The 18,696-nt window shown below is 42.8% G+C and overlaps 1 long non-coding RNA gene across 1 annotated transcript; it reads left to right on the top strand.

The window, feature by feature from the left end:
- The first annotated feature begins 5,947 nt into the window (after nucleotides 1–5,947).
- LOC134464698 (uncharacterized) lies at nucleotides 5,948–8,692 on the top strand. The gene is made up of 3 exons (XR_010038030.1): nucleotides 5,948–7,425; nucleotides 7,938–7,961; nucleotides 8,450–8,692. It is a non-coding gene; the product is annotated as an uncharacterized LOC134464698 (long non-coding RNA).
- Nucleotides 8,693–18,696: the final 10,004 nt, after the last annotated feature.

The following is an 18,696-nucleotide window of genomic DNA, read 5'->3' as shown; positions in this document are numbered from 1 at the left end:
ACCGTATTTTCAGGTTGAGTGTGTTGCCTAATATGCCCCTTAGGAAAAAATATGCCCCCCCCCCCCCCCCCCCCCGACCAATTTCAGTCCAGAATTGCTGGAATATAAGACAATTATGACTTTTTCTTAAATATTTGCCACTATTATTATTTTTGCCATCCATTACAATTATCCAGGGTTCCCACTGGTGCTTGAATTCCTTGAAAATGCTTAAATTTCAATTAAGTGTTTTCAAGGTTGTGAAAATGCTTGATTTTTTTGGGTTAAGTGCTTGAAAATGCTTGACATTTGTGTCAAGTCAAACTTAGTAAGCCAAATAATAAGAAATAAATTGTTCAGGAACATCGAAAATCTGAGGGAGTGAGATGTCAGATGGGATTTGCCATTTGACACCCTAAAATTGATTAGATTGCAGGAAATTGGACATTTTTTCTGGGGGAGGACCCCCACACCCCCTGCCGGTGAGCTACTTAAGGTGCTGGAAAACTGAAATTTTGGTGCTTGGAAGTGCTTGAAAAGTGCTTGAATTTGTTCATGGAAAAGGAACCCTGATTATCTTTTCGTGACACCGGTGCGGCAACTGGGAATGGGAGCGGTGCTGGTCTAAATTTTCAAATTTTGTGGTCTAAAAAAGGTCTAAAATTTGATGTGGTCTGGGGACACCCTGTTAAAGGGACACTGTGCAGGAAATGGTCAAAAAGAGTACTACAACTATGCTGTTAATTGAAAATGGGCTGCCTATTGCCAAATTTGATCTTTTCATGGAAGTTTACGAAGTAATAAACTAATATTTTCTAGTATGGTCCAAGTACAGTCATTTTTGCAGGCTTTTTCTGGAAATTCAAAATGGCAGACCATGGAGAAGATCCCCTTTTCATGTAAGAAAAGTGTTTTTTTTTTCAGTCATAATGAATACTTCGAATTTTATGGTGGTGGTAAGTATTCATAAAAAGGTAACATTAATGAATGGGAAGCATGAATTCTGGAAATAAACAACTAAAAATCTCACACAGTGTCCCTTTAAATGACACCAGCTTACACAGACGTGAGAGAAAACCTACCACTGCACATACAGTACATGAGAGAAATCATACCAATGCACATACATGAGAGAAACCCTACCACTGCACATAATGAGAGAAACAGCGTATGAAGAGTTCTTCTACCAAACTCACTCCAACAACACCATCTTAAGCACACAAGAGAGAAAGCCCATTTATGTCAACAATAGCAGTAGCTTCCTTCGTTCTTGTTCTTGGATGCTGTTTTCTAATTTTGTAGCAATTTTCACATTGATACAGCTTCACATTGATTACCTTTTGTCATCACATGATCAACGCACTTACGCCCTGTTCAAGTTTTTGCACACGACTAAACGTTTAAGTTTTTTGTGTTTTTGTGTTAAGTTTTTTGTTTTTCTTTCATCTATAGATGGGTTTCATGTTTATAGTGCGCCTGCATATGCCAACACGGGGCAGAAAGTTCAATTGAAAACAATATAAAGCCCCGTTTCAATCTATTGTGTATTACTTTTGCTGACACCTGATATAGAACCTGACACAAAATGGAGGACAAGTCATTACACCAGAAGGACTTCTATACACTCTTGTTGAAAATGGATTACTTAAAACATTCCACAGTGCACCAAAACACAATTTAACACCCTGTGTTCATCACTAACCTGGAAATCCTGGAGGTGGTTTGAGTGGATGGGCAAATAGCATAGAAGTAACTATTGAAGGAGTTTACACATCTCTTGGCTGATGATCCATCTGCAGTGATGACAAGCCAGCTTTAGGTCTCGAGTCCCCTAAAGTTTGGGGGATATTTTAACAATTAAATGATTGAAAGTGTCAAGGTTGACTCGTACAGTAAGTTGTGGTTGCCTGGTTCCCGCCGTGTGTGTTGCATCCGGAGCCCCCTGGTGGAGCCGAGCTACACACACTACCGTCTGGTAGCTGCCATGGGACACCTAAGTCACGCCCTTCTAGGCCTACTTCCGAGTTGTGGGGCTGAAGCTCTCAAAATTTTGAATGGGAGTTAATGGAGCGAGTCAAGCTAAATCCTCATCCCGTTTGGCATGTGCTCCGGATTTCACATATGATGGCAGTGAATTTTAAAGGTTTGGATTTGCGTGGCAAGACCGCTCATTTTCAGCACGCATGAAAGGTTATTTAGCTTTTGCGCAAATCTGTGTTAGAGACTACAACGTGCGCCTTGCATATTTGACGTGAACCGAGGCACAGCCAACCCTGCCGCTGCACCGCGGCTGAAGTGGCTGCACGTCGGACATGCGACTTCTGTTGTGTAGTCCAGATAATTACATATTTTTCCACGCACACAACTCGAAAAACGATTACCAAGTGAAGTCGACAAACACTCCATTGGTTATCTTTAATTCTGAGGTATAGCATATGTGTGATCGACGGAGGAATGCGAGGTGGATCGGAAAATAGCTCTGATCTCTGACCAGTCCATTAAAGCAGTCAAAAGTTTTGGCTTTCTCAGCCCCATAAGTCGCCCGGAAGGGGTGGAGACTCAGGTGCCCCATGAACATGCTTTTCTCGAGTAGAAAATAAAAGTAGCATTTATTGCTTAAATATCAATGGCAGCTTGCATTGATGAGTCACAGGACAGATTCAGAGTCTAGACTATCGACTCTTTAGAGATGAACAGAAATTGTTTTTGGCGGAATTTGTTGGTGGTGAGTTGCAATAAATGCACCATTTATTTTCTGACCTGAGAAGAGCATGTTAACAGCAGTGCTATCAGACGGTAGTTTGTGTACACACATCATCCGTGAGAACCTGGCTAAAGTTTTGGTATCTTTCCTGAGGATTCGGCTACAACAGGTGATCAAGGTATTCAAATACAGACACGCACATTACATGCACCACAGTTTAATATGTATAGACAGTATGTACAGATATATACAGTACAGTTTGTGTGGATATGAACAGAGTGAATAAAAATGAAATGGGAGCTTGCGTAAATTCTACCAGGGAGACTCGAATTTCTCGGCTGTCAAACTTAGCCTACTAGGCCAACCAACAAATCTTCCTTTTGACAGATCATACATGCGTCATCATTGCCCAGGATCGCCAACCAATCACAACGCGAGATTGGGGGTTCCCCCGTTACGCGTCACTCATGCATCGTTACCTCTCAGCCAATGGATCACATTCACGTTTGTTTAAATAGCTGTCATTCATTCTGTTCTCTGCTTTCCAGTTAAGCCGATTTTGAAGTGGCTGTCCGGCGTTTTCGTTATCAAACATTCTGTTTATTTTCTACCTGGTTACTTGATAACTCCTCACCTTGCCGTTGCTGGGATGGGATTTCCAACCGCTCAAACGCGTGGCACGCAATCGGTGCTTTTTAACAGCCTAATCATTTTCTCGCAAGGCTTCAATCAATTTGTTTGGCACGCCGCTCCCTGATTTCTGTGGATTTGCTTTTGAACTAGCCTGCCTGTGGATGGATTTCCCCGAACTGGTGTATTTCGTGAGTAACCTGGCGGCTTTCCCTTCACTTGCCCTGCGGACCCAGGGAACGTTTATCTCAGCGAATGACTATTTTTGCGGGGGAATTGTTGTCCAGGCAAGTCGCCTCTTATGCCTCATACTCGGCTTGTTGCACTGTCTCGGATATCAGTATCGTCTGCCGCTGGTTGACTGATGGCCTACGTTTCGTTTGCGGTCATTTGGGAGAATTCCATGAACTGGTTGGAGTGACTTTTGGAACATTTGCTGGGGAAGGGCGGACTCGAAGTAACTGGGCCCGCGGTGCTCTCTCGTTGCGCCTCGCGCACTTAGCCAGCTTATCTCAGCACATTTGTTTTTTCGGACGCGTGATGGGTACTGCGAGTCACAATTTACTTGGTCCTCGTCGGCCTCATCTGCTGCGGATGGACTGGTGATTCGCTTGCCAATATTATAGAGCATTTATGAACCGGTCGGTGGGGTTTTTTTTGGAACGTTTGCTGGGGATACAGATCTAAACGGGCTACTTGTTTATCGAAGCGCCTCGCCCGCATGCATAACCCACATTACCTTCTGTGTTGTTTCGTGCTACTGCCCGTCACGACACCGGACGGAGGACATTGCAGAGCCTTGCACTCGTTCTTAATTGTCCTGATTACAAACGTACTTCCTATGTTCCGGAGCGATGTTGCAAGGACCTCAGCCTACGGGCCGTAGCACCGCCTTCAGTTTTTCATTCACGTGGATTCCGGTCGTGCGTTCATCAGTTTGCACCTGCCTATTTTCAATGTTCCGTTCAGTAGCCTATGCCCACAACACGAGCCTATTTTACGTTTTCGTTTGCATGGACTGGCCCATGTGGCGGTCTCGTTGACTTTTAAGAGTTATGACTTCGGTTCGTAGGCCTAGACTTCTGGATCGCACATTAAGCTTATGCGCGCGTGCCAATCACCTCATGTCATCGCACTGCCTGCAGTTTGTATTGATAAGTGTACCTTGCTTCCTCACTCCCGCTTCAAGTCATTCAGGGCTGGATTAAGTTAAAGGGACACTGTGTGAGATTTTTAGTTGTTTATTTCCAGACTTCATGCTGCCAGTTCACTAATTACCTTTTTTCATGAATACTTACCCCACCATCAAATTCCAAGTATTCCTTATGACTGAAAAATTGCACTTTTCTTACATGTAAGGGGGGATCTTCTCCATGGTCCACCATTTTGAATTTACCAAATAGCAATTTTTAGCACCAAACAATAACTTTACTTGGACCATACTAGAAAATATTGTTTATTACATGGTAAATGTTCATGTAAAGACCAAATTTGGCAATAGGCAGCTCAGTTTCAACGAGCAGCATAGTTGCATTTCTTTTTTTGACCATTTCCTGCACAGTGTACCTTTAAAGATCACGCGGGGCTTTCGGCCTGCGCCCGGTCGCATCGAGGGACATTGTAGCCGGTTGCAATGCCTTGTCTATTTCGAGTTATTCTGATCACAATGGGCTACATATACACCGTCCAAATTTAAGTAAATAAATGAGTGATATCCGTGGGAAGTACATCGATGATGACAGTTAATAATCATACTTAAATTATACATGAAACTTTGCCCATGGAGTCCTGTCAGGGTTCTGATCCCATTGGTAGCCATCTATGGGCTAACCCTCTCACTCTGTACACCACTCGTGCCCTTAGGCTTCATTGGAATCGTCAGGGCGCTCGGACCGTGATGTGTCGTATTGTGTTTTCTCATATCTGGTGATGGTGGTCTCTGCTGCTTTCCCGTACACTTTCACATACACGTGCGCCTGCCGCTCCACGTAGGGCATACGCTACGTCATGCACTGGGCATCGGCCCCAACGTCGGACTGGGCTCTGGCCCCAACGTCGGACTGGGCTCTGGCCCCAACGATGGACTGGGCTCTGGCCCCAACGATGGACTGGGCTCTGGCCCCAACGACGGACTGGGCTCTGGCCCCGACGACGGACTGGGCTCTGGCCCCGACGACGGACTGGGCTCTGGCCCCGACGACGGACTGGGCATCGGCCCCGACACTGGACTGGGCATCGGCCCCAACGTCATCCTGGGCCGGCGACTCTACATCATCCTGGGCCGGCGACTCTACATCATCCTGGGCCGGCGACTCTACATCATCCTGGGCCGGCGACTCTACATCATCCTGGGCCGGCGACTCTACATCATCCTGGGCCGGCGACTCTACATCACCCTGGGCCGGCGACTCTACATCACCCTGGGCCGGCGACTCTACATCACCCTGGGCCGGCGACTCTACATCACCCTGGGCCGGCGACTCTACATCACCCTGGGCCGGCGACTCTACATCACCCTGGGCCGGCGACTCTACATCACCCTGGGCCGGCGACTCAACATCACCCTGGGCCGGCGACTCAACATCACCCTGGGCCGGCGCCTCAGGGCTCGTGCATCAACGGCTCACCTCAGCATTGCCCTGGGCTGTTGCACCTCAACACCACGGCTCAACATCACAACTCGGCATCACAATGGGCCATCGCCTCAGCATCGCACTGGGCTGTCGCCCCAACTTTAACGCCAGTCACCTGGTTGTATCGGTATCCTCATCCATCCTGCATGACAAACTTATCGCAGCTACCCACTGGTAGCGAGTAGGAGTTTATGTCTATTTTGATATGCCGTTTTTGTTCTGGTGCCGTTATTCAGTGATGTTTCAGCTTTCTGCTCTGTCCCTCTCAGGTCTCGATAACCGGCTCTCCAACTCTCCTCTGTCGTAAGCTCGCACTTTCTGCATTCTCCTGACTAAGGTGCCACCCTTTTTTATTGCTAGTCTAATCATGCAGTTACCGCAAGTTGTTTCTCTCAACCAACCAGGGCATCCGCCCCACTGCCTGTGTCCATGCCTGCTTTGCACAAGCATTCACCGCGCCACACCGCGTAGGTGTTTATCATAACTGACATGGTGTTATTATTCTTGGGCGAGATGTTTTCTTGGTGTTTCATTCATTGTTCGTTTCAGCTACAAGCTCTGCTCTCTCCCTCTCTTAGGTCATGATTACCAGTTGTCTGCCGATTCTCCTCTGTTTTAACCTGACCTTTCTGCTATCCTGGCCGAGGTGCTCGTCTTTTAATGTTAAGCCACTCATGCTTTGTCTAAAGCTGTCTCTCTCACCACTCTGGGCAGACGCCCGCATAGTGCAGGCTTTCAGCCGCTGGTCCGACGCAGTGCATCTTGCATTCGGCTCATTCCTCGCTTTGTCATCTGGCTCAGTGTACTGTTTCTGTTCTGTTAACTCTGTTTCGTTCTTCTCGTTCCTCGCCCAAGAGGTATACAGCACGCTCGTTCAGAATCGGCGTGGCCACCACGGCCGCTAAGCGGGGTCTGTCCCCTACTGCGATCAAGGCGCTGGGCCGTTGGTCGTCTGGCGCATACGCTTCCTGCATTTGCCTCACTCCTCATCACGTCGTTGAAGCATGCTATATCTGGTCTGTAACTTTATGTTTTCTATTCTCATTTCTGGTGACGGTGGTATTTTGCTGCACCGGCGGCATTCACTCCATCTCTTGGGGGGCTATCGCTCCGGTCACCCGGTCATGTCTGTATTCTATCCTTCTCTCATCTATCAGATCGATTTTATAGTGGTCCGTAAGCCTGTTATCTCTATATTTTGTAACATTGAACCAGCCTAGTTGCCATGGTTGTTTATCTATGATGTCAACTATCATACCACATATTATAGCCTGCATTCATCCATCCATCCATTCATTTACTCATTCATCACCATGTTCTACTCTCTCTCCTAGGTCACGATTCCGGCTCTCTACCTACTGTCATAATCTAAGTTTTCAGCGCTCTCCTGACCAAGGTGCATCTATCAATCAAATCATAACGCTCTGCTGTGTCTCTGCTCTCAGCGCATCCGCGCCATGTCTTCTCGCATAGCCTAAGGTACCGACATTATCATCACCATCATCATCACAGGCTTCATGCCTCCGCTAGACCACCGCCCATAAGCTTAAGCCTTAGAACATCCCTATCATTTATAATCTCATTTAATCTATCATCATTTGTCTTCCAACACCTATCACTTATCACTCATCATCATCATTATTATTATTATCATTGTAATCATTGTCGTCATTGTCATCGTTATCATTATCATCTTTATCATCATCATCATTGTTATCATCGTCATCATTATCATCATTGTCATCATTATCGTCATTGTCATCATTATCATTATCAATTATCATCTTCATCATTGTCATCATTGTCATCAGTATCATCATTATCGTCATCATCGTCATCATTGCCATTGTCATCATTGTCATTGTCATCATTATCATCATTATCATTATCATCATTATCATTATCATCATCATCTCATCATCATCACCTATCATCCTTCATCTTCCGTCTATCATCAATCAATCATCTAACTAACTTTTCATGTCTTTCAGATGGTGTCTCCTTGTAAGCGGTAGGTGAGTTCACTTCTAATCTCTATTTTGGGGCAGGCTACGCCCGCCTCCATCTCCGCTGGAGGATATGCTGTCCTATCCCGGAGTTCAACGCGAAGACGGGAACCTTCGCCAAACTGATTCATGCATTTTATCAAGTGTTATTGTTCGCCAAACTTTTATGCATTCCTGTATCATGTCTAATGTTCAATAAATGTTAATAACGTTCGTTTGCCTCTCGAGTCTTCATGGTAGAAATGGGAGCTTGCGTAAATTCTACCAGGGAGACTCGAATTTCTCGGCTGTCAAACTTAGCCTACTAGGCCAACCAACAAATCTTCCTTTTGACAGATCATACATGCGTCATCATTGCCCAGGATCGCCAACCAATCACAACGCGAGATTGGGGGTTCCCCCGTTACGCGTCACTCATGCATCGTTACCTCTCAGCCAATGGATCACATTCACGTTTGTTTAAATAGCTGTCATTCATTCTGTTCTCTGCTTTCCAGTTAAGCCGATTTTGAAGCCACCACCACCCCTCCGTCCACCGTCACCAGAGGTTCCCGTCTGTTAGGGGGCAGGCTACGCCCGCCTCCATCTCCGCTGGAGGATATGCTGTCCTATCCCGGAGTTCAACGCGAAGACGGGAACCTTCGCCAAACTGATTCATGCATTTTATCAAGTGTTATTGTTCGCCAAACTTTTATGCATTCCTGTATCATGTCTAATGTTCAATAAATGTTAATAACGTTCGTTTGCCTCTCGAGTCTTCATGGTAGAATGATTCTGTATTTTGCTTGCCTTGTGAAAATCTGTAAGAACTGTACATAGAAAAAGTTTCTTTTTTTCTCTCTGCTTTTTTCAAAGACATGCTAGCGATGGATTTTAATTGGGAGTTCAAGACAAATGATGAGAAGTAATGATTACTGTGAGGTATGTTAATGTTATCATTTGATTATCATATTTGCGTGCGTGTGTGCATGAGTATGATGTTGGTTCAAGTAATGTAGAGATTTCTTTATTGATCCCAAAGGATATTGAGAACATAGACGCACACCATTTTTTAAATATTGAAATTGAAAATGCGTGCACACACACACACACACACACACAGAAAAGTGTCTGACAGTGAAAATATCCGCTACCTCTTCATGCTTTCTCAAAAAACATTCAACACAGAAGAAATGAGTACAATAACCACACACATACACCCACACCCATTCACATCTCTCTCTTTCTCTCACTCTCTCTCTCACACACACACACACACATACAGTGAGGAGAATAAGTATTTGATCCCTTGCTGATTTTGTTGGTTTGCCCATTAATAAAGACATGATCAGTCTTTAATGTTAATGATAATATGTATTCTAATATGGAGAGACAGAATATCAAAAAGAAAATCCAGAAATTAACTCTAAAGAATATATAATAATTGATTTATATTTAATTGAGGGAAATAAGTATTTGATCCCCTGCCAACCATTAAGAGTTCTGATCCCGCAGATCAAATGGCACTTCCAATCAACTTGTTATCTGAATTGAACACACCTGTTAATAGTAACCTGCACAAAAGACACATTGAATCTGCAGAATCGGTCCATAGAATCAGTCAATCAATCAAACTAAACTCGCCAACATGGGACAGACCAAAAAGCTGTCAAAGGATGTCAGGGACAAGATTTTAGAACTCAATAAGGCTGAAATGGGCTCCTGGATATTAAAGAGCAAACTGTTGGTGCATTTCTTCCCAATTTTAGGACATACAAAATGATCATCAATCATCAATCTTAGGCCTGTCTCTGGTTCCATACAAGATTTGACCTTGTGGGAATTTAATAACCAGAAAAAAGGAGATAAAGCACCTTAAAACTGTATGGGAGGAGCTAGGAAATGATCTCAAGGCAGCTGGGACCTCAATCACTAAGAAAACTATTGGAAACACTTGATACCACAGCGGATTAAAATCCTGCAGTGCATGTATGGTACCCCGGCTTCAGAAGGAACCTGTTCAAGCTCACCTGAGGTTTGCCAATGAACGTCAAACTGGATTAGGATATGATTGGGAGGTGCTGGAATCAGATGACACCAAAATCAAACTGTTTGGCATTAACAAAACTTGATGTGTTTGGAGGAAGAGAAATGCTGCCTATGATCCCAAGAACAACACCTTCTCCAACATCATAAATGAAAGTGGTAACATTATGTTTTGAGGTTGTTTGTCTGGCCAAGACACAGGACAACTTCACATCGTCAAGAAATGGATGGAGGGAGACATGTAAACGTACAATGCTGCATGCCAACCTCTTTCCCACCACCACTAGACTGAAGGTGGGTCATGGATTGGCCTCCCAAAATTATAATAATCCATAACATACAGCCCAAGCAACGAAGGAGTACCTCAAGCAGAAGCACATTAAGGTCATGAAGTGACCTAGACAGTTTCCAAACATTAACCCTATAATAATCCTGTGAAGGGAACAGAAGTTCCCATTTGGCAAGCTACAGTCATACAATTTAAGTGATTTAGAGATGATCTGCAAAGAAAAGTGGACAAAAATCCTTTCTAATATACCCACAAACTTTGTCATTAACTGAAAGAAACATCTGACCTCTCTCTGTATGTGAAAACAAGGGCTTTGCCACCAAGTATTTTGTCTTTTTTGACTAGAGGGGTCAAATACTTATTTTACTCAATGGAATACAAATCAATTAAAATATATTCTTCAAAGTTATTTTCTGGATTTTCTTTTTGATATTCTGTCTCTCTATATTATAATACATTTTATCATTAACATTATAGAATGATCATATCTTTATTAGTGGGCAAACCAACAAAATCAGCAAGGGATCAAATACTTATTCTCCTCACTGTACATACAAATGAGCACAGTTCAATTCAATAGGCCTAGTGGGTCATCTATTTATTTTCATTCCAAGCTTTTGTACACAGAAAAATATATAATAGTCAAATGATATAACATACTTTACCTTATTCATGACTTGTCATTTGTCTTGAACTCCTAATAAAAAGCCATCGCTAACATGTCTTAAAAAAAAAGAAAAAAAACTTTTTCTATGTACAGTTCTTACAGATTGTCACATTTAACAGAAGTCAAGCAAAATAAAGTGTCATTCATTCATTTGTTTATTTTGACATCACTCTTTTTTGTTATTCATTGCGTCTCTGTGCTCCCCTAAATCGTACTCGCCCATCCCTGGCCTCTTGTGGCTCCATGTTCTCGCCACATAATAATAATTTTTAATAATAATAATTGTATTTGTATAGCACTGTAGGCCTATCATACAAGGCATGCAACTCAAAGTGCTTAACAAATGTGGAAAAAACATCATTGTTAGAGATGGATTTAAAAGGAGAGGAAGAGAGGAGAGGCAGAGAAAGCAGGAAGGCAGAGGAAGTAGAGATAGAAAGAGATCGTCATAGGGTCATAAGGTCAATGTAGGTTAGGACCGGGATTCTTAGATGCGTAAGGTCCATAGTGGCTGGGTCTAGCAGAAGTCATAGATAGTCACACAGACTGTACCTTGCTCATTCCCGTCAATTGGATCATCCACGTCCCTCCTGGAGTGCATTCCAATATGCTACCTTACGTCCTCCACTTGTGCTTGTGGCCTCTCCCTGCCTTCTTGTCCCTCCTCCCTGGAGAAAGCAAAGTTTCCAAGCTGTCAGCCTAGCCAAAACAATTTTTGGGGGACTATTCTTCATTCATCATCCAGTTTACAAATGAGAAAATGACTTGACAATTGAGCTTTTGCGAGATATTGAAATATAATACTGTTGTCAGTGATGTCATCATGACATATTACTTCCTGGTACGAGGCCACAAGCACAAGTGGAGGACGCAAGGTCGCATATTGGAACACACCCCTGGCAACTCCAATTACCTTGCTTAGTAAGAACACCATCAGAATAAGCAGAATCATAGCAAGGGACTGAAAAGAATGTGACGGAATTGGAATGATTTAACTTAAAGAAACTCCCGCACACTGGCCATTTCGCTGTTCTTTCTTTAATAACGACGTTTTGGTACTAGACCATCATCAGGCAATCTCCCGGAAGTGGAATGATGTAATTTTGATACCATTATTTTTTTTAAACAAATCATATATAGTCTATATAGGCCTATTTTTTAAAAAAAAATCTGGCATGACGGGCTTCTAATCTCTAAAAAGCAGTAGGCTATATGTCGAGCCTATTAAAAAATTAATTAATAAATAAAATCAGTTACTTACACGAGACGAATTGACGACACTTCGGCGGTAAATCTCTTTTTCAGTGATGACATCTGGCTTGCAAATGCAAGTAATTCTTTCATTAGATGTCACTGCACACACCAACCAGTTTTCATCAAAAAGGACCCCAATTATCCACACCATCCCAGACAACATAGCCCTTGGACGATAAACATATAGGCTTGTGTCTTTGCGAGAGTTAATGTTAAAAGAAATTGTAGCAAACACCGTTGCAGGAACCGAATGTACAAGAAAGTGCTTGCTCTGTGAAAAAGGGTCCCTGGAATGCAAGGACACAAAAATTGATATTTTTGGGAGACGAACATGGAAATGCCAGTTATGGCCAATTCCACATTGTCCTTGTGAAAGTTGCTCAAATGGTTCATGTTGATGCGAGATGTCAGATGTTAAATTAGTAAACCTCTCGGTATGGCTGTACTCTGACACACCAACAGTTTTGCCAGTCCCGACTTGTCTGCCTTCTAAAATAAACTGCCAGAAGAGCTCAGAGGGAGGAGTATATTGTAAAAGTAATTTTACTAAATGGAAATTTAAAACCCGTTCAGCAGGAAATATGGACAACGCTGGTCTCAGTAGTAACTTCAGGGGCTTGGTTGTGGTTTGGAGTATTTACACAGAGAATACTGAGTCACTGGTCTGAATTTGCTTAAATGGCTGTAATGTGTAAATGTGTAAAATGTGTGAAAATGCCTTAATAAGTCAAAAGTGTATTAGCCCAAATCCTATAGCTTTTTTTTGTTCATGACATTATGTAGCAGTCGATGTAATATGAGTTGTGGAATGACCACGTACATTGCACCATGGGCATAAACCAGGGGTATTCAATTAAATGTCAAGGAGGGCCAGTTTTTCAAATTCCTCCCAGTTAAGGGGCCGAACTATACATATGTATTATGTTTGTTGACTGTCAATGAAAAAAAAAATGGGAGACTTCATTGAAGTGGAGGGTCTGGGGGTCCTCCTCCAGAACGTTTTGCATTTCTTAGATGTAATTTCCTGCATTTTATTGTCCTGTGTCCTGTTTCAGCACAACAACTGAACCCATACTTTTATCTCTAAATTCCAAAAAACGATTCTGTATTTCAAGGGGCTTATGGGGCTCCAGAACCTTGCTGTCCAAGGGCCGCATCTGGCCCCAGGGCCGCCATTTGAATAACCCTGGCATAAACAATTGTACTACTCGTTTGGAACAGGTTTGGAAAAACATCTTGTTGATTTAGAGAGAGAGAGAGAGAGAGAGAGAGAGAGAGAGAGAGAGAGAGAGAGAGAATGCATTATCTAAGTTGCCTGATTATCATAGACTTGCAATCACGATTCGATTTGAAGGTGTTGCGTCACTAGGAGGGTGCAGCCTGGCTATTATCTAGGTGCCACATAGGGAGTGCATTTTAATATGCGACCTTGCATCCTCCACTTGCGCTTCTCTCCTAGTCCCGCCTCCTGGCCCCTCCTCCGTGGAGAAAACGATAACGTTTCCTAGCTGTCAGCCTAGCCACAACAACTTTTGAGGGACCGTTTTTCATTCACCATCCCAATTGCAAATGAGAAAAAGACTCTACAATTGAGCTTTAGCAAGATATTGAAATATAATACTGTTGTCAGTGATGTCATCATGACGAGAAGCAAGTGGAGGAGGCCAGTGGAGGAGGCAAGGTCGCATATTAAGACGCACTCTTGCTCTCCTCACAGCCACAGGGCCGACCATTTCTGTGCAGCCAGGCAGGATCAATGCAGCGCAGAGCCCCATCTGCCTCTGTGATCGGCAGGCTGGTCTGCATGATCCTATCTTATAGTCAGTGATGAAGACAAAATGTCAACTTAATTCTTCTTTCAGTGTATAAAATGAATATAAAAGTGTTAGCGTATGTGTGTGTGCATGTGTGTGCGCGTGACTATGAGTAGGAGTGCAAGCATGCACATGTTTATTGAAACACAACATGGTGTGTGTGTGTGTGTGTGTGTGTGTGTGTGTGTGTGTGTGTGTGTGTGTGCACGTGCGTGTGTGTGAGCGCGCGAAGTATGCACGTGTGTGGCAAGTGTTGCATATCTGGCAAGTGTTGCTGATTTTCCAATTGGATGGGCAGGACTGGCATATGTTTCTCTTGCTCCTACTATAAATCCCTGTTCTGTTGCAGAATGTTGACTTGGTGTTTTTCTATTTCTATGATTTTAATATGGTAAATGATGGAAGTAACGATTTTTGTCAGAGTCACAACCATCCCACCAATCTAATGCATGTAAATGGTAAATGAACAGATCTATGCAAATGGCAAGACCAGGGGCCTCAAGCTCCGTAAGTAACTTTCCACAGACATTTTCAGATGTAGTAATACTGACTTAGCATGAAAAAGTGCATATGTACTACATTTTATGTGAAATCAAACATACAACTTGAATCAGCATGAAAAACAGTTTGTGCATGCACTGATACATTTGAGATTTTCAATTGCAAATGCATTCGTTCAGATTTCACTTAAGCAAAGATTCAGTGGGAAATCTACAGAAGTCTTTGTACATAAGGCCCCAGTTCAACCTGTTTGGGTGTTAACATTGGCAGCCAGTATAGATATTCTGATATTTTTTTAAGACAGCATTTGAAGAGTTCAGATGCAAAACCCCCTATTTCCATGATTACAATGACCCTAAACATACACCTAAGGCCAAAGTTGATTTTCTGGAGAGGTGTGAGTGAATCAGTGATTAAGTATGACACCCGATCTGCGTATTTGAAGTGTTTTGAAGTGACTTATCTGCTCATTTTCACATTATGTTCGATAGGCGACCAAACTTTTGTCTTGTCAAAATCTGCCCTGTCTGTGTTCATTAAAGGGTCAATCTTTCTTTGGTGCATGAAATTTATTTTTGTACATTCATTTTCATTCGAGAGGGTTGTAGCTTTCATATGAGTGACTTCTGAAGCCAAGTGATTAATTGAAAGTCAGGTTATTAGCTGTTATTCCAAACAGATGGATAGGCGACAACTCTTTTGGCCTGTGACTCATCAATGCATGGGGCACCTAAGTCTCCACCCCTTCCGGATGGCTTATGGGGCTGGGAAAGCCAAAACTTTTGACTGGACTTTAATGGTCTGATCAGGGGTCCGTTTCTCGATTCTTGTCGTTGCTAACCGTCTTAAGACCGTCTTACCGTTCCCTTGGATTTAGTGGTGAGCGTCGCTGTCGAGAGAGAGTTGAGTCGCTCGTACGAAGGACTTTGCTAACGACGATAGCAAAGACGCTTTTGAGAAACGGACCCCAGAGCTATTTTCCGATCCACCTCGCATTCCTCCGTCGATTCTACATATGCTGTACCTCAGAATTAAAGATAACCAATGGCGTGTTTGTCCAATTCACTTGGTAATAATTTTTTGAGTTGTGTGCGTGGAAAAATATGTAATTATTTGGACTACACAACAGAAGTCGCATGTCCGACGTGCAGCCACTTCAGCCGCTGTGCAGCGGCAGGGTTGGCTGTGCCTTGGTTCGCGTGAAATATGCGAGGCGCACGTTGTAGTCTAACACAGTTTTGCGTAAAAGCTAAAATAACCTTTCATGCTTGCCGAAAATGAGCAAATCCAAACCTTTAAAATTCACTGCCATCATATGTGAAATCCGGAGCACATGCCAAACGGGATGAGGATTTAGCTTGACTCACTCCATTAACTCCCATTCAAAATTTTGAGAGCTTCAGCCCCACAACTCGGAAGTAGGCCTAGAAGGGCGTGACTTAGGTGTCCCATGGCAGCTACCAGACGGTAGTGTGTGTAGCTCGGCTCCACCAGGGGGCTCCGGATGCAACACACACACACCGTCGGTGAGAACCAGGCAACCACAACTTACTGTACGAGTCAACCTTGACACTTTCAATCATTTAATTGTTAAAATATCCCCCAAACTTTAGGGGACTCGAGACCTAAAGCTGGCTTGTCATCACTGCAGATGGATCATCAGCCAAGAGATGTGTAAACTCCTTCAATAGTTACTTCTATGCTACTCAAACCACCTCCAGGATTTCCAGGTTAGTGATGAACACAGGGTGTTAAATTGTGTTTTGGTGCACTGTGGAATGTTTTAAGTAATCCATTTTCAACAAGAGTGTATAGAAGTCCTTCTGGTGTAATGACTTGTCCTCCATTTTGTGTCAGGTTCTATATCAGGTGTCAGCAAAAGTAATACACAATAGATTGAAACGGGGCTTTATATTGTTTTCAATTGAACTTTCTGCCCCGTGTTGGCATATGCAGGCGCACTATAAACATGAAACCCATCTATAGATGAAAGAAAAACAATACAACCAGAATGAAAAACACAAAAAACTTAAACGTTTAGTCGTGTGCAAAAAACTTTAACAGGGCGTAAGAGCGTTGATCATGTGATGACAAAAGGTAATCATGGCTGTATCAATGTGAAAGTTCCAAAATTCTCTTTCCAACAAAACTTGAAGGCTGAATACTCTGTGTTTTAGTCGACTCACTTGCAAAAATAAAATAAGTCTTGACTTCGTTGTTAAAAGGATCGATCAGGATACAATTTATTATAGAAAAAGTGAGATTACAAAAAGAATAAGAAGAAAATAAAAAGTAAAAGAAGAATAAAAAGGTTAAAAAGAAATAAAAATCAGACAAAGTCTCACAGCGTCTCACTATCTAGGCAGCATCCTATCTCTGGCGAATGACAGGCAAATCGATCGACAGCTGACAAAATGGTGGCAACGGTTTTTATACCGTCTTCCTCTTGTCAGCAGGTTATACGTATGCAAGTATGATGTTAGTTAGGGAAGATGTCGTCTCCATGTCTCCAGTAGTGACGAAGCATTAAAACACCTATCGCTAAGGATAACACACAGCCTAGATATGTCTGCTATCTGGAAAGTTAGGCGCGAGCACACTGTGCCCTGGCACAATGGCCTTCAACAGCAGAGGCTCTCGCTCTGAGCTCTCCAGATATCAGCAAAGTAACAGTAAACATGCCACATTCCAGGGCCCAATTGATTGGAACACAGGAATAGACAAAAGTTAACAACAGTATGGTCAATCAGTTGTTGGTCAGCTGCAAAATGCAGCTGGATATACCACTCAAATTCAACAGTGTTAAATTGTGTTTTGGTGCACTGTGTAATGTTTTAAGTAATCCATTTTCAAGAAGAGTGTATAGAAGTCCTTCTGGTGTAATGACTTGTTCTCCATTTTGTGTCGTTCTATATCAGGTGTTGTATATCAGGTGTCAGCAAAAGTAATACACAATAGATTGAAACGGGGCTTTATATTGTTTTCAATTGAACTTTCTGCCCCGTGTTGGCATATGCAGGCTCACTGTAAACATGAAACCCATCTATAGATGAAAGAAAAACAATACAAGAACCAGAATAAAAACACAAAAAACTTAAACGTTTAGTCGTGTGCAAAAACTTGAACAGGGCGTAAGTGCGTTGATCATGTGATGACAAAAGGTAATCAATGTGAAGCTGTATCAATGTGAAAATTGCTACAAAATTAGAAAACAGCATCCAAGAACAAGAACGAAGGAAGCTACTGCTATTGTTGACATAAATGGGCTTTCTCTCTTGTGTGCTTAAGATGGTGTTGTTGGAGTGAGTTTGGTAGAAGAACTCTTCATACGCTGTTTCTCTCATTATGTGCAGTGGTAGGGTTTCTCTCATGTATGTGCATTGGTATGATTTCTCTCATGCACGTGCAGTGGTAGGGTTTCTCTCATGTACTGTATGTGCATTGGTAGGTTTTCTCTCACGTCTGTGTAAGCTGGTGTCATTTAAAGGGACACTGTGTGAGATTTTTAGTTGTTTATTTCCAGAATTCATGCTTCCCATTCATTAATGTTACCTTTTTATGAATACTTACCACCACCATAAAATTCTAAGTATTCATTATGACTGAAAAAATTGTACTTTTTTACATGAAAAGGGGGATCTCCTCCATGGTCCGCCATATTGAATTTCCAGAAAAAGCCTGCAAAAATGACTACTTGGACCATACTAGAAAATATTAGTTTATTACTTTGTAAACTTGCATGAAAAGATCACATTTGGCAATAGGCAGCCCATTTTCAATTCGCAGCATAGTTGCAGTACCCTTTTTGACCATTTCCTGCACAGCTTCCCTTTAACAGGGTGTCCCCAGACCACATCAAATTTTAGACCTTTTTTAGACCACAAAATTTGAAAATTTAGACCAGCACCGCTCCCATTCCCAGTTGCCGCACCGGTGTCACGAAAAGATAATCAGGGTTCCCACACCTTTTCCATGAACAAATTCAAGCACTTTTCAAGCACTTCCAAGCACCAAAATTTCAGTTTTCCAGCACCTTAAGTAGCTCGCCGGCAGGGGGTGTGGGGGTCCTCCCCCAGAAAAAATGTCCAATTTCCTGCATTCTAATCATTTTAGGGTGTCAAATGGCAAATCCCATCTGACATCTCACTCCCTGAGATTTTTGATGTACCTGAACAATTTATTTCTATTATTTGG

The sequence above is a fragment of the Engraulis encrasicolus genome, chromosome 15, assembly GCF_034702125.1.
Source record: "Engraulis encrasicolus isolate BLACKSEA-1 chromosome 15, IST_EnEncr_1.0, whole genome shotgun sequence".
Classification (NCBI taxonomy): domain Eukaryota; kingdom Metazoa; phylum Chordata; class Actinopteri; order Clupeiformes; family Engraulidae; genus Engraulis; species Engraulis encrasicolus.
This window is presented reverse-complemented; position numbering and strand designations above follow the sequence as displayed.